Raw genomic sequence first — 12,811 nt, forward strand, 5'->3', positions numbered from 1 at the left:
TAGCCACTATAACACAGACTTTTAACTGTCACCTACCATTTCTAACCACTAGATGTCACAACAAGACCACTTATTTATTGTTCAATACATTTGCATACCTTTGTTGTTTTACATTTTTTGAGTTTAAAGTCAGGGAAATTGCATTTAGGATCATTCTGAATCACATTTTGACCTGATGTAAACACTGTTATGCATTAAACATCTAATTTGGTCCCAGTTAACCTCTTCATAATAATTCTAATTGGCAAAACTGGTTCTATGATTAAACACCTTGTTTTAAAACATGTAAAGAAAATCACAACTGTGGCTTCTAGATGGCAGTAACAGACCACTTATTGTTTATTTTACTGCTCTGTAGCAAAGAATGTGATGTAATGTTATGTAATGCATTCTGAATCCCAAACTGACATGGCATGAACACAGTTAATCCATTTAAGATCAAATTTAGTCAAAGCTTTTCACACTTTTTACTCTGTAGATTTTTAATTATTTTAATAAAATACAAATTTTTCATTTTATATAGTTAGAACATGCTCAATTATAGAAGGGTTATGTTTATGCACACCTAAATGGCTGTAATCACATAAATAAATTACACCGTGGCCACTAGATGGCAGTAGGAGATCACTAATAGCTTATTCACTGCTCTTTTGTAATTTTTATTAAGAAGAGCTAAAATAGCCATAACTCATGAATGAATTAAAATATCTTCACCAAACTTGTTACACATATGCAAAAGGTCAGTCTAAGGTCATAGCATAAAACTCGTAGACATTGGCCACATGATGGCGCTATACATTGTAAAATCACTGTATCTGAGTAACCGTTTATTGATTAACTAGAAATTTGACATGTCGTGTCTCTGTCTAAGGTGCCATGACTCGATCTACACATTATATCATAGGGCTGCTTATGCTGGTCACTTTGACATAAAAGTGGTCACTCGAAATGTTCATTAAAAATTTGTCAATATGTAAAAACTGATGTTGCATTTCTGGAGTGTTTGATCAAACGTTTGTTAGCTCAATCTATAAACTCCAACACTCTTATCGTATATTTCATTGTCGAATAAACTACTTACAGGCGTCCTAACTGCTATATAACCGTATCCTGCTAAACTGCTTGACCCCCGTTAATTGCTGCTTGCAGCTATATTTATTATTGTTGTTGTTGTTGTTGTTGTTGTTATTATTATTATTATTATAATATAGTTATTATTGTATAATAGTCGGTTGTAGTTGTTCTTCTTACAATAATTATCATCATAATCATCATCATTATCAATATCATATAATAGTTGTTATTATTATTATCATTATATAGTTATCATTATATAATAGGCATTGTTGTTGTTTTTCTTATTATTTTAACATAGTTATTATTATTATTATTATTATTATTACATAATAATTATTGTGGTTGCTGTTGTTATTATTATTATCATCATCATCATCATCATATATGAACAGTCCATCATCTTTTCGTCTTTGAGTGAGAACAATTCCAATCCAGATCAGCCTCCATTTTTGAAGGGTTTTGCCTGTCAAATACACATGGAAAAGTTTATATTGGTGGTCAAATATCCTTTCCAACTTAAAAACATACCTTAATAAATCAGGGACTAAACCGAAGGGAATTGAATAAATGAATGAATGAATGAAAGTGTTAGTGTAAACAATTTATTTTCGGACTATTTCCAATTTCTGTTTAACGGAAAGAAGATTTTTTCAACAGATTTCTAAACATAATATAGTTTCAATCACCAATTTCTAATAACTGTTTTCTTTTATCTTTGCCATGGTGACAGTAAATAATATTTCACTCATTCATTCATTCATTCATTTTCTTTTCAGGTTAGTCCCTATCTGAGGTCGCCACAGCAGAATGAACCACCAACTTATCTAGCACATTTTTACGCAGCGGATGCCCTTCCAACCAACCCATCTCTGGGAAACATCCACTCATCACACTCATACACTACGGACAATTTAGCCTACCCAATTCACCTGTACTGCATGTCTTTGGACTGTGGGGGAAACCGGACCACCCGGAGGAAACCCACGCGAACGCAGAGAGAACATGCAAACTCCACACAGAAATGCCAACTGACTCAGCCGAGGCTCGAACCAGCGACCCAGTGACTTTCTTGCTTTGAGGCGACAGCACTACCTGCGCCACTGAGTCACATTTTACTCCACCCAGGCTTGTTCTGAAAACGTAGTGCTGCCAAATACGTCCCAGGAGGTCAAATTTTCTGCAGTTTTTCTTTTCACAAATCCACCAGAGGTCACTGTGTACGCTTTTTCAGATCTCAGATTTTTCTTCCAAGTGCCATTCGCGCCGGCTTTTCTTGCGTAAATCCATTAGAAGCCGCTGTCAGCTGACTGACTGAATGACTGACCAATCGACTGTCCAAACATTCTTTTTTCCTAAACCCAACCAATAGTGTTTTCAAAAGCTTAGATTGACCCACCACCTTGCCTAAACTTAACCAACAGTTTTAACCTGCAATCCAGAAAAAGAAAAGCCCTTGTCTGTTTTTTCTTATGTTTTAAGATTTTTACTACACTCTCACCCTATTATTCACTTGTTTATTTAAATTTTTGGCTTCAGTTTTTGTATTACACTCATTCTGGAACCGTTCTTTGGCAGAATCCAACTCTTTTGTCATGGTCAGCTCCTCTTAGCATCTCCAGTCTGCCAACTACATGATGAGCTAACTGGACAAACTTGTAACAGTGAGAAAGCCATCCACATGCAGGTTAGCAGTCAGCTGGTAGGCACAAAAAGGAACGGCATCATACAGCTCCATGGCATTTGTTAAAAAAAAAAAAAACTAAATGCAGCCATACATACTTCTGGCTACATAATTTGTGATCTCCAGAAACATATATAAGGGGACATTTTCAGAACGAGCATATGTTGATTTTACTATATATTTTTCAGGATACTAGTATTCAGCTTAAAGGGACATTTAAACGCTTAACAAGTTAGGATAATTAGGCAATTCATTGTATTACGATTGTTTGTTAATCTAAAAAAAAATATTGCTTAATTGGGCTAATAATATTTACCTTAAAATTATTTTGTAACTGCTTTTATTCTAACTGAAATAAACCAAAAAGTTGTTTTTTTCAGAATAAAAACATTATCAGAAATTTTGTGAAAAATTCCTTGCTCTGTTAAACATCATTTGGGAAATATTTGGAAAAAGAAGGCACATAAGGGCTAATAATTGTAAAAATAACTAAATAATTATATGGTCATATTGCACAGCCCTAATGTCATCTACAGGACATGCTGTCAGATGTACTGTATTGAGGGACACTTGAAACAGAGCCCGTTACACAACACACACACACACACATAAACTGTGCATGTACAGGGACGTCTGTCTGTGAATGTGTGTATTTCTCGGGATCAATGGTGGTGACCATCTGCACAGATTCCAGGGGGCTGTTGGTCAGATGGATTGATGCCCAGATGGATAAAGTGTCTATTCATTCACAGCTCTAGTAATGTGTGATGTGCTGAGAATGAGAGCGCTGATGCCTGGCCAACAAACAGCCCACAGGAAACTTCAAGGTGCCTGAGAGGAGGACACTGCGTGACCTTAAAGGGAGAGTTCACTGTGATTTGAGCAGAAAAGAAAAATTTTCTTGTAGCTCGCATTAAATATTTTGATGGTCAATAGTGAGAAATATCAGGCAAATAAAAAGTTAAGTCAATGAAAGGAAAGTGAGATCAAATAAAATAAAATAAAATATTGAGGATCCAAATGCAGCGTCTTTATTTACTAGAATCGTCAGACAGGCAAAGGTCAATCACAGGAGCAAACAGGTACATACAGGGCAATACAAAAGAGTAGTTGAGTCACAGCCGAAAGAGATCAGTCCAGGCGGCTAACAATAAACAAAGCAAGGAAACCAAGGAATATGCTTCATAATGCTGCAGGTAAACAAGACTAAGTAATGTGAATGTGAAAGTGAAGTGTATATATAGTCCCTGTAATGAGTGAAAACGAACTACAGCTGTGTCGTTGTGTGCGTGATTATTGTCAGCTGTTACAGAAGTTGATGGGTGCAAAGATGTCTGGGAGTTGTAGTTCGGCAGGAATACCATAACAATCATGACAAAAGTAACCAGAGAAGGAAAGATCTATTACTATTTCATACTCAACCACAAAACCCCTTGAATTCAGTAACTTTTTTAGGTATGCATTTATGCAGGTAGGTATAAATAAAACAATATTAAATGTAATCTAATGTAAAAAATAAAATACATTTAATTTAACAATTATTTACATTTAAAATAAAATAAAATAAAATAAAGGAGGTCACATTAACCAGAGAAGGAAAGATCTATTATTATGTCATACTCAACCATAAACTTACTAAATTAAATTTAATTAAATTAAATGTAAAAATAAAATAAAATATATTTTATTGAGTATTTATTTAAATTTAAAATAAAATAAAATAAAATAAAATAAAGGAGGTCAAATTAACCAGTGAAGGAAAAATCTGTTATTATCTCAACCACTAAACACCTTGAATTCAGACATTTATTTATTTATGAATCTATTACGGCTTTATGATATGAGAATAAAGAACATTGCAATATTTAGTTTTTCTGCAATATATATTGTGATATGAAGACATTTCACTGGATGATTTGAATGGCCCTATTTGGAAAGAATTCATTAATCTAGATTGACTAGGATTCTGTAGGCGAGTGAATCATGCATAAAATATAATGAATAAACTACAAGCATAAATAAATACAACAGAACAAAGATAAAATGAAATAAATCATGCTTCATGGATTTCTCGGGAGTATAACAAGAATCAGTATTTGCACAAGGTCTTCTATCAATACGATGGAGTCATTTATTAAATATTCAAAATCCAAAAATGACAAAGATTAAAAAAGAGATGAAGACTAAAAAAAAGTTCAAATTAACTAACATCTTTTCTGACCACCTAGAGGGAAAAACAAATACTTTCCAGATAAACTACCATATAAAAAGCAGCTTAAAGAGTCTTTGCACTAAAACCAATGCGATTATTCTTCCAGCACCACAGTTCAGACAGAATATAACATGACAGATGTAATATCACTAAGATTTCAAACAGCATTTGGATTTGACTCTTTGAAGTCGAGATGCCATCTGAGGTTTGTTGTTCATAGAAGAGATGTAAAAGACTAAACTCCAAATCATATTTTGCAAAGGCTCCTTTCGAAATGAACAAGACTGAGCTAAGCATTGCCAGCGGATAGGGTAAAAAAAAACATTCTATATATGATTTATTTATTATATTAATGACTGCAAATGTTTGTATTACAAGTTAATTCTCAAATTGTATGCAAATGAGGCTTTATTTTATTAAATACAAAATTAATTTGCATACATTCATAGCATAACAATCTGAACATTGGATTACTGTAAATAAGGTTTGAAATTCTTGTTTCTTTTTCTTGAGGATTTTTTTAATCAATCTAATCACTTAAATTTTTTTGTATAAAATGTGTTTATTTTTAGGCAGCATATGTATGCACAAATCTCTCGATGACAACCTACAGTATAAGGTTTATGTACGTGCTGCCAAAGTGGAAATTTTCGGCTCAGTGCAGAAACAAATCATTTTACGAAAACAGCCTTTAAAAATATTGTTTTGTAATAGAAATATACGGACAAAAAGTTATAAATTACTATAAAAAAAGCAAATGTCTATTTAAGTAATGTTCACTTTACATTAGACAGAAAAATCACTTCATGTACAGCCAATAAGCCCCAAATCTCAAATCTGAGTGGCACAGGTAGATGGAAAAAAAACTGTATTTTTGTAGAAATGGTTAATTGACTGATTGATTTTTATTCATTTATTTTCTTATTGGCTTAGTCCCTTTAGTAATCTGGGGTCGCCACAGTGGAATGAACCGCCAACTTATCCAGCATATGTTTTATGCAGCGGATGCCCTTCCAACTGCAAATCATTACTGGGAAACACCCTTACACTCTTATTCACACTTTTACACTACAGACAATTTAGCTTACCCAATTCACCAATAGATCTTATGAGAACATGCAAACTCTACACAGAAATGCCAACTGACCCAGCCGAGGCTCGAACCAGCAACCTTCCTGCTGTGAGGCGATCATGCTACCCACTGCACTACTGTGACCCACTTTATTGATTTTATTTGACAAGTTTATCAAAAATATACAAACAAGTCCAATTAGACTAATTCATCCATAATTTAAAAATACACAAAAAAGCCACAGGCTTATTTCCATTGTGGTCCTCAATATTCTATCTAATATTATATCGACCAATTTATAAACTGAGTGCAAACATAATCTCAGCAACTTACCTCAACAAACTCCTCAACTTCACCTGTAAAACAACCAGGATTTGTCCGCACTCGACCGCTCCTGCTGTATGTTCTGATTTTGTTCACCCGCCACCCAACCTGCCCCGTTTTCTACCCGACCTGACTATTCCCACTAAATTTAGATCTGGTTTCCAAAATCTCACTTTTAAATTGGGCACTACCAAAAGAGAGAGAACAGATTAAAGTCTAGGTTGTGCAAGGATTGTAGCCTAAATGTCAGTTTTGTTTGCCTCTGTAGTATAGTTCGTTGTTGTGTGGAAAGAAGAAGACAGGGTCGGCGATATCAGGTAAGCATAAGCAATATACTTTATTTTGTTTTTGCACACCACTTGCAAACTGTGTCTGTGTGTGTGTGTGTGTGCTCTCTCCTCTCCCGACTGCTCCTCCCGTTCTCCTTAAGAAGGGAGTCTCTCCGGCCCAATCACTAGAAAGACAGGTGTTATTTATCATTTCTGATTGACCCGCTGATTAGCCGCCGGGCTCCTAGCATGCTCTCCCCCCTTATTGGGTGTTCGATCACGCTTACCTCTCCACAGCTTCCCCAAAAAGCTGGATGCTACAGAGTCTAGACAAGTGACAAACACAACACCTGGAGGAAACACAAACAATGCACCAGGAGGAAACCCATGCAAACACAGGGAGAACATGCAAACTCCACACAGAAATACCAACTGACCCAGCTGAGGCTCGAACCAGCGACCTTCTTGCTGTGAGGCAACATCGCTAGCCACTGCGCCACCGCGCCACGCTAATTTCTACCTGTTTCATCCTTATATCTGCAATAGCCTAGTGGTTAATGCGGTGACAAATGGTACAGTAGCACTTCAGGGCTTTCCGAGTTCAAATCCCAACTTGAGGACATTTCACATCCCTATCCTCTCTCTCTTTCTCACTTCGCTTCCTGTCTGAAATATGTCCTATCCACCTAATAATGGCAAAAAGGCAAATACCTAATGCCAGGCTTAAATTCCTTAAGTTGACCCTTAAAAAATGTTAGTCAGTCAATGTCAGTCAGATGACAAGCTCAACTACATAACAGATAGATGTTATCTGTCTAAGTCCCCATCTCCAGAAGTGATAACCCATTGTTGCCAATTCCCCTATAGCGCATGTCTTTGGGCTTGTGGGGGAAACCAGAGCACCTGCAGGAAACCAATGCGAACACGGGGAGAACATGCAAACTCCACACAGAAAACTAGCTCAGTAAACTCCTGCTTATTATTAATAGTCAACAGCCAGTATCTTAATAACAGGCAGATAATAAGCCACTAGTTAAAACTGCTCCCTATACTATAGTGTAACCATGTTTTCTTTGCATCAGACTAAGAAGCACTGTAAAGCCAAAAAGCCCAAAATCTCAAACTTGAGAGGTTACATGAAAAAAAACAGTGTTTTGCCTGCAGTTTCTCACCTTAAAAAAAACGGAACAAAAAGAAATAAGCCAAAAGAAGCCGAAATACAGTCTGCCTGGATCATAAATGTACACAACAACACTTCTACAGGCCCACATAGTTCAACAAGGGTGATGACTCACCAGCATAAAAGAGCTTCAAAGCCACATAAATAAAGCCAAGCAAACATCAAATATAGCATATAGCCGGTGTGGGCATGTGTGTTTTCTGAGCACTCGGCGTGCAGGTAGCATCCAAATGATGTTGCTTTCTGCATTAGCCTTTGTCCATTGAGGCACTGAGGAATTCAGGCGGCCCTTTTTGCTTTGGCAGACGGAAAAGATAATGCACCGTCACTTCGGCCCCCGGAGTCACCCAGCATAAGAGAGGAGAATAAGGGAAGCATGATATATTTATTAGAACTATCCGGAGTGTCTGCATTCAAAGGCTGCGTGAATCCTGTGACTCAGAGTTTGCAAACTTTTTTAAAAAGAGCCTCAGAAAAAAAAGAGACACAGAAATATGGAACTTTAAGACGTGAGGCAATATAGCAGTAAAGTTTGCGTCTCGCTGTGCTTAGACATTAAGAATGTGCCCCGCGTTTGAAATGTGACATATAGGAGCTGTTTCACATCACGCACAAAGACAAAAAAGGATTTGGGGCGTTTCTGCAACTGCTGAATTAGAAACACGTGTTTTTATTCTGTCATACTTGCTGAACAAATTTGTTTACAAACAATAATACGAACGTTTTCAACATACTGTCAGATCAAGGGTTTCTTTGGTGGAAAAGACTGAGTGAACTGACATTTTTACTGCACATTGTGAATACACACCCCTGTATACATTTTTGGAGAGTATGAATTATGTAGCCAGAGGAACATTTGGCTGCATTTTGTCTTTAAAACAAACGCTACGGGTAATATAGGTCAAATGAAGGTCAAATTAAGGGCTTAGTGGCGCAGTATGTACTGCTGTCGCCTCACAGCAAGAAGGTCACTGGTTCAAGCCTCGGCTGGGTCAGTTGACGTTTTGTGTGGAGTTTGCATGCTCTCCCTGCGTTTGTGTGGGTTTCCTCCGGGTGCTCCGGTTTACCCCACAGTCCAAAGACATGCAGTACAGGTGAATTGGGTAGGCTAAATTGTCTGTAGTGTATGAGTGTAAATAAGTGTGTATGGATGTTTCCCAGAGATGGGTTGCAGCTGGAAGGGCATCCGCTGCGTAAAACAAGTGCTGGATAAGTTGGGGGTTCATTTCACTGTGGCAACCCCGGATTAATAAAGGGACTAAGTCAAAAAGAAAAAGAAAATGAATGAATGAATGAATAAAATGGTTCCGGGTCCAAGTTCACTGTCATGTGGCGTCCTTTCATAAATTATTCCCAAAGCCGAGTGGACAAAATGCTGCTGGTGCTGACAGGTTTGCTTGCATTGTACTGATGTTGTCTTCGTTTTCTTTGTCTTTGTTTATATATATACACAATGTTTAAGCAATGTTTATATTTTTGCTGTGTTGTTATGTTGATAAATGTATGTTTTTTGACTAGTTAAATAAATAAATAAGGGAGAAAACAAAAAAAAAAGCCATTGACTTCCATGGTATTTTTTGTTCCTGCAATAGATGTCAATGGGCATTTTTTTCCAACATTCATCAGAAGATCTTGCATTGTATTCAACAAGAGAAAGAAATCCATAAAAGTACCACTTGAGTGAAAGTAAATATTGAGGGGATTTTCATTTTTGAGTGAACTTTCCCTTTAATACATCAATAGAAGTTGAAAATGTTCATAAACTACTAACACTAAAGCAGTGTTGTAAAACAGCCTTTAGGTCAGTCTAAAAAATAAATAAAAATCCTGTTACAAACCCATAGGATGAAATCCCTCGTGAATATTACATGTTTTATCTGTGTAAATAAAACGAACGGCTTCATTTCAATGATCGGAGACATTGTGCCTCACTTCTGATGTGCCGTTTTTCCAGCAAGAGGCAAAACTGGGGCAACATGAATTTTAAATGCTTCCTGTGAAGTACAAAAGCCGTGCGCTCAAAACACGGAGAGTGAAATCTCCCCCTCAAGCCATCTCCAGCTCAAAAAAATAAATAAATAAATAAAATAAGACCCGCTTTTTTGGTAATAAACGGATTCCAGTGCCTGCTACTGATAGGAGACAATTTGGCCCTTCCGGAAACAGAGCGACTGAGCAGAAACAGAGGGCTGATGCAAAGCAATGATCCCTGATTGTTCTAAAAATGTCAGCTTTTCATCATGAGTAAAAGCGTGCATCTTTTTGGAGGCCACGGGGCGAGAGATAGCAGCTCATGAACGGGGTCGTCCCAGCGGTCTGAGGCTTTACATGAGCCGCTCTGTGCCTGCTGTTCTGCATCATCAGAAAAAACACGCCGCATTAACTTCACTTTAAGCTTCGGTCCCACACCATCAACATCTCCTCAGTGCTGGACTTTAGGTTAATGGCAACCCGAGATTTATGAAGGACATTTCAACACTTAAAGACAAAGAATATAGAATGATAGACGGAGCACATGATCTACTGGATGAGATACAACATTTAGCAACTCTGCAACAGATTTGAGATATGACAATATGATACACACAGTTGGGAAAATAAATATGCCATGCTTTTTCCTGGGAATAATATTTCTAAAGGAGCTGTTGGCATGGAATTGAACCAGATTTTGGTAAAACCCAAACAATACAAATATAAAAAAAAAAAATCTGAAAAATTGCTAATGTACTGTTGATGTTGGACTGAAACAGTTAATAATCATTCACAATGACGCAGGGCAGAGGGTTGCTAAATAACTACTGAGAGATATCAGCTGCTGTCTGGACTTTCACTGCATTTCTACACCTCCATTTCTTCATGTGTTCACTACTTTTACCCTGTGTCATTTAATTTTATTACACATAACTTCTTCTGTAATCGAATTAGTTTTCTATGCATATATGAATCTGTTTGGTTGTTACCAACATCCGTCAACAGCACCTTTAGAATTTTTTTTTTCCTGAGAAAAATGGTGACGTGTTTAATATTTATTTTCCCCACTGTATATCCACACAGTGCTCAACATGAATGAATAATCCACACAGATCTCTCTTTTAAATTAATATGGCTATAGGTCACTATAAAATTAACATAGTTGTGTATATACACATAATAGTTAGTACTAAAGCCAAAAGTAGAGCTATTTGACAGAATAACTTAAGATCAAGGTGCCAAAAAATAGTACACCCAAATTGATGTTTTAGGAAAAAACGCATTAAATAACATTTTATTAAAGAGGAAAAGTCAAGAGAAATAATATATATATATATATATATATATATATATATATATATATATATATATATATATATATATATATATATATATATATATATATATGTGTGTGTGTGTATTTGTGATTTGTTTTTTTTTTTTGCAATTCCCAATTTGACTTTAAATGTTACATCTTTCTATTCCTGATTATGTTCAATGTCGATGAACAAACCTTTGTATTAGTTATTAAATTATTATTTAATTCATTATTTAATTAAAATATGATTTAATTAATTTAAATAAAACTGTTTAATAAAACAAAAGTTTTGTTTAAATGCAACCAAAAATGTATTGTCCAACTGAGAAATGGATAAAAATATTCATTTTCAAAAGGGGGTGTACTCTTTATGCTGTGAACTATATATATATATATATATATATATATATATATATATATATATATATATATATATATATATATATATATATATATATATATATATATATATATATATATATATATGTATCATATATATATATATATATATGTATCATATATATATATATATATATATAAATATATCATTATTACAGCCTTCCAAAATTCATTACACTGCACATATAAAAAAAAGAAACACACACACACACACACACCTAACGCCCCTAAAAATGTTCTTTAAAAATAAACCCCAACCAGTCCGGATTTCAGGGGTGCAACAGCCGAGGCTTGAATCTGGCTAATTCGCGATAAGCTTCATGTATGTGCTGAGATCAAAAAAGAGCATTTGGGGATTAGCTGTGTCATTTCCTCTTTTCTAAAGGCAAATATGTATTTGCTGAAGCAACAGTTCTGCGTGGACCATTCCAGAAATCTCCACACAAAGCCAGAGGACTGTGACTAATGCTTTGGACACAGTTACACTTTGTGCCTGACGTTAACAGGACTCACTAGATATGCATGAAAACCACAACTTTCACATTAACCGTCGAATTTCGCCATGAAATCAGCAGATTTAATTTAGCCGAACAGCTGTTTCACTTCCAAACCCCTGGATGGCCATTATTTCCTTCACTGCTTCTGTAGTCTTGTGTATCGACTGGCCGTAAGGTCACATTTGCATTGTTCATGACTGGAATTGTTTGGAGTACAGCGTTTGGAGAGGAGTTGAAAAGGTGAGCTCATTACTAAGTGTCTTCCCAAAAGTTTGGTTTTAAATTAACTTATTAATAATGTTCACGGAAGACAACGCATGAGTAGTTCGGGAAAAAGTTGATGCTTTAACTCTTGGGATAGAGCTAATAGTTAATAGGATCACAACATTTCCAATTATCTCTGTCAGGAGAATCAGAAATTAATCATTAGTCAGTGGTGAGTCTAAAGATATGGGGTATGAACTAGGATGAACTAAATTGGCCGTAGTGTATGAGTGTGTTTGTAAATTAGAGATTGTAAGGGTGTTTCCTAGTGCTGGGTTATGGCTCGATGGGCATTCGCTGTGTAAAGCATATGGCAGAGTAGTTGGCGATTCATTCTGCTGTGGCGACCCCTGACTAAGCTGAAGGAAAATAAAGGATTTTTTTAATCATTGAAACCATGTTTTTTTTTTTTTTTTTTTTTTTTGCAATTGTTATACATAAAAAACATTAAAAAAAAAAAAAAAACATTTAAAAACTAAAAATAGTTTTTGCTTTTGAAAATAAACTCTTCACATATTTTTATACATTATATGTTGGGCAGAGACTA

The 12,811-nt window shown here is 35.7% G+C and overlaps 1 protein-coding gene and 1 long non-coding RNA gene across 13 annotated transcripts in view; one reads left to right on the top strand and one right to left on the bottom strand.

Annotated features, from left to right (window-relative positions):
* LOC141377883 (uncharacterized) overlaps window positions 1-3,776 on the top strand; it is a 41,995-nt gene extending 38,219 nt beyond the window's left edge. Inside the window, exon 3 of the long non-coding RNA XR_012390981.1 lies at window positions 1,854-3,776. This is a non-coding gene — a long non-coding RNA (uncharacterized lncRNA). The remainder of the gene's footprint in view (window positions 1-1,853) is intronic.
* nbeab (neurobeachin b) overlaps window positions 1-12,811 on the bottom strand; it is a 770,985-nt gene that overhangs the window by 734,868 nt on the left and 23,306 nt on the right. The gene's annotated exons all lie outside the window — the stretch shown is intronic.

This window comes from Danio rerio, chromosome 15 (genome assembly GCF_049306965.1).
Source record: "Danio rerio strain Tuebingen ecotype United States chromosome 15, GRCz12tu, whole genome shotgun sequence".
Classification (NCBI taxonomy): domain Eukaryota; kingdom Metazoa; phylum Chordata; class Actinopteri; order Cypriniformes; family Danionidae; genus Danio; species Danio rerio.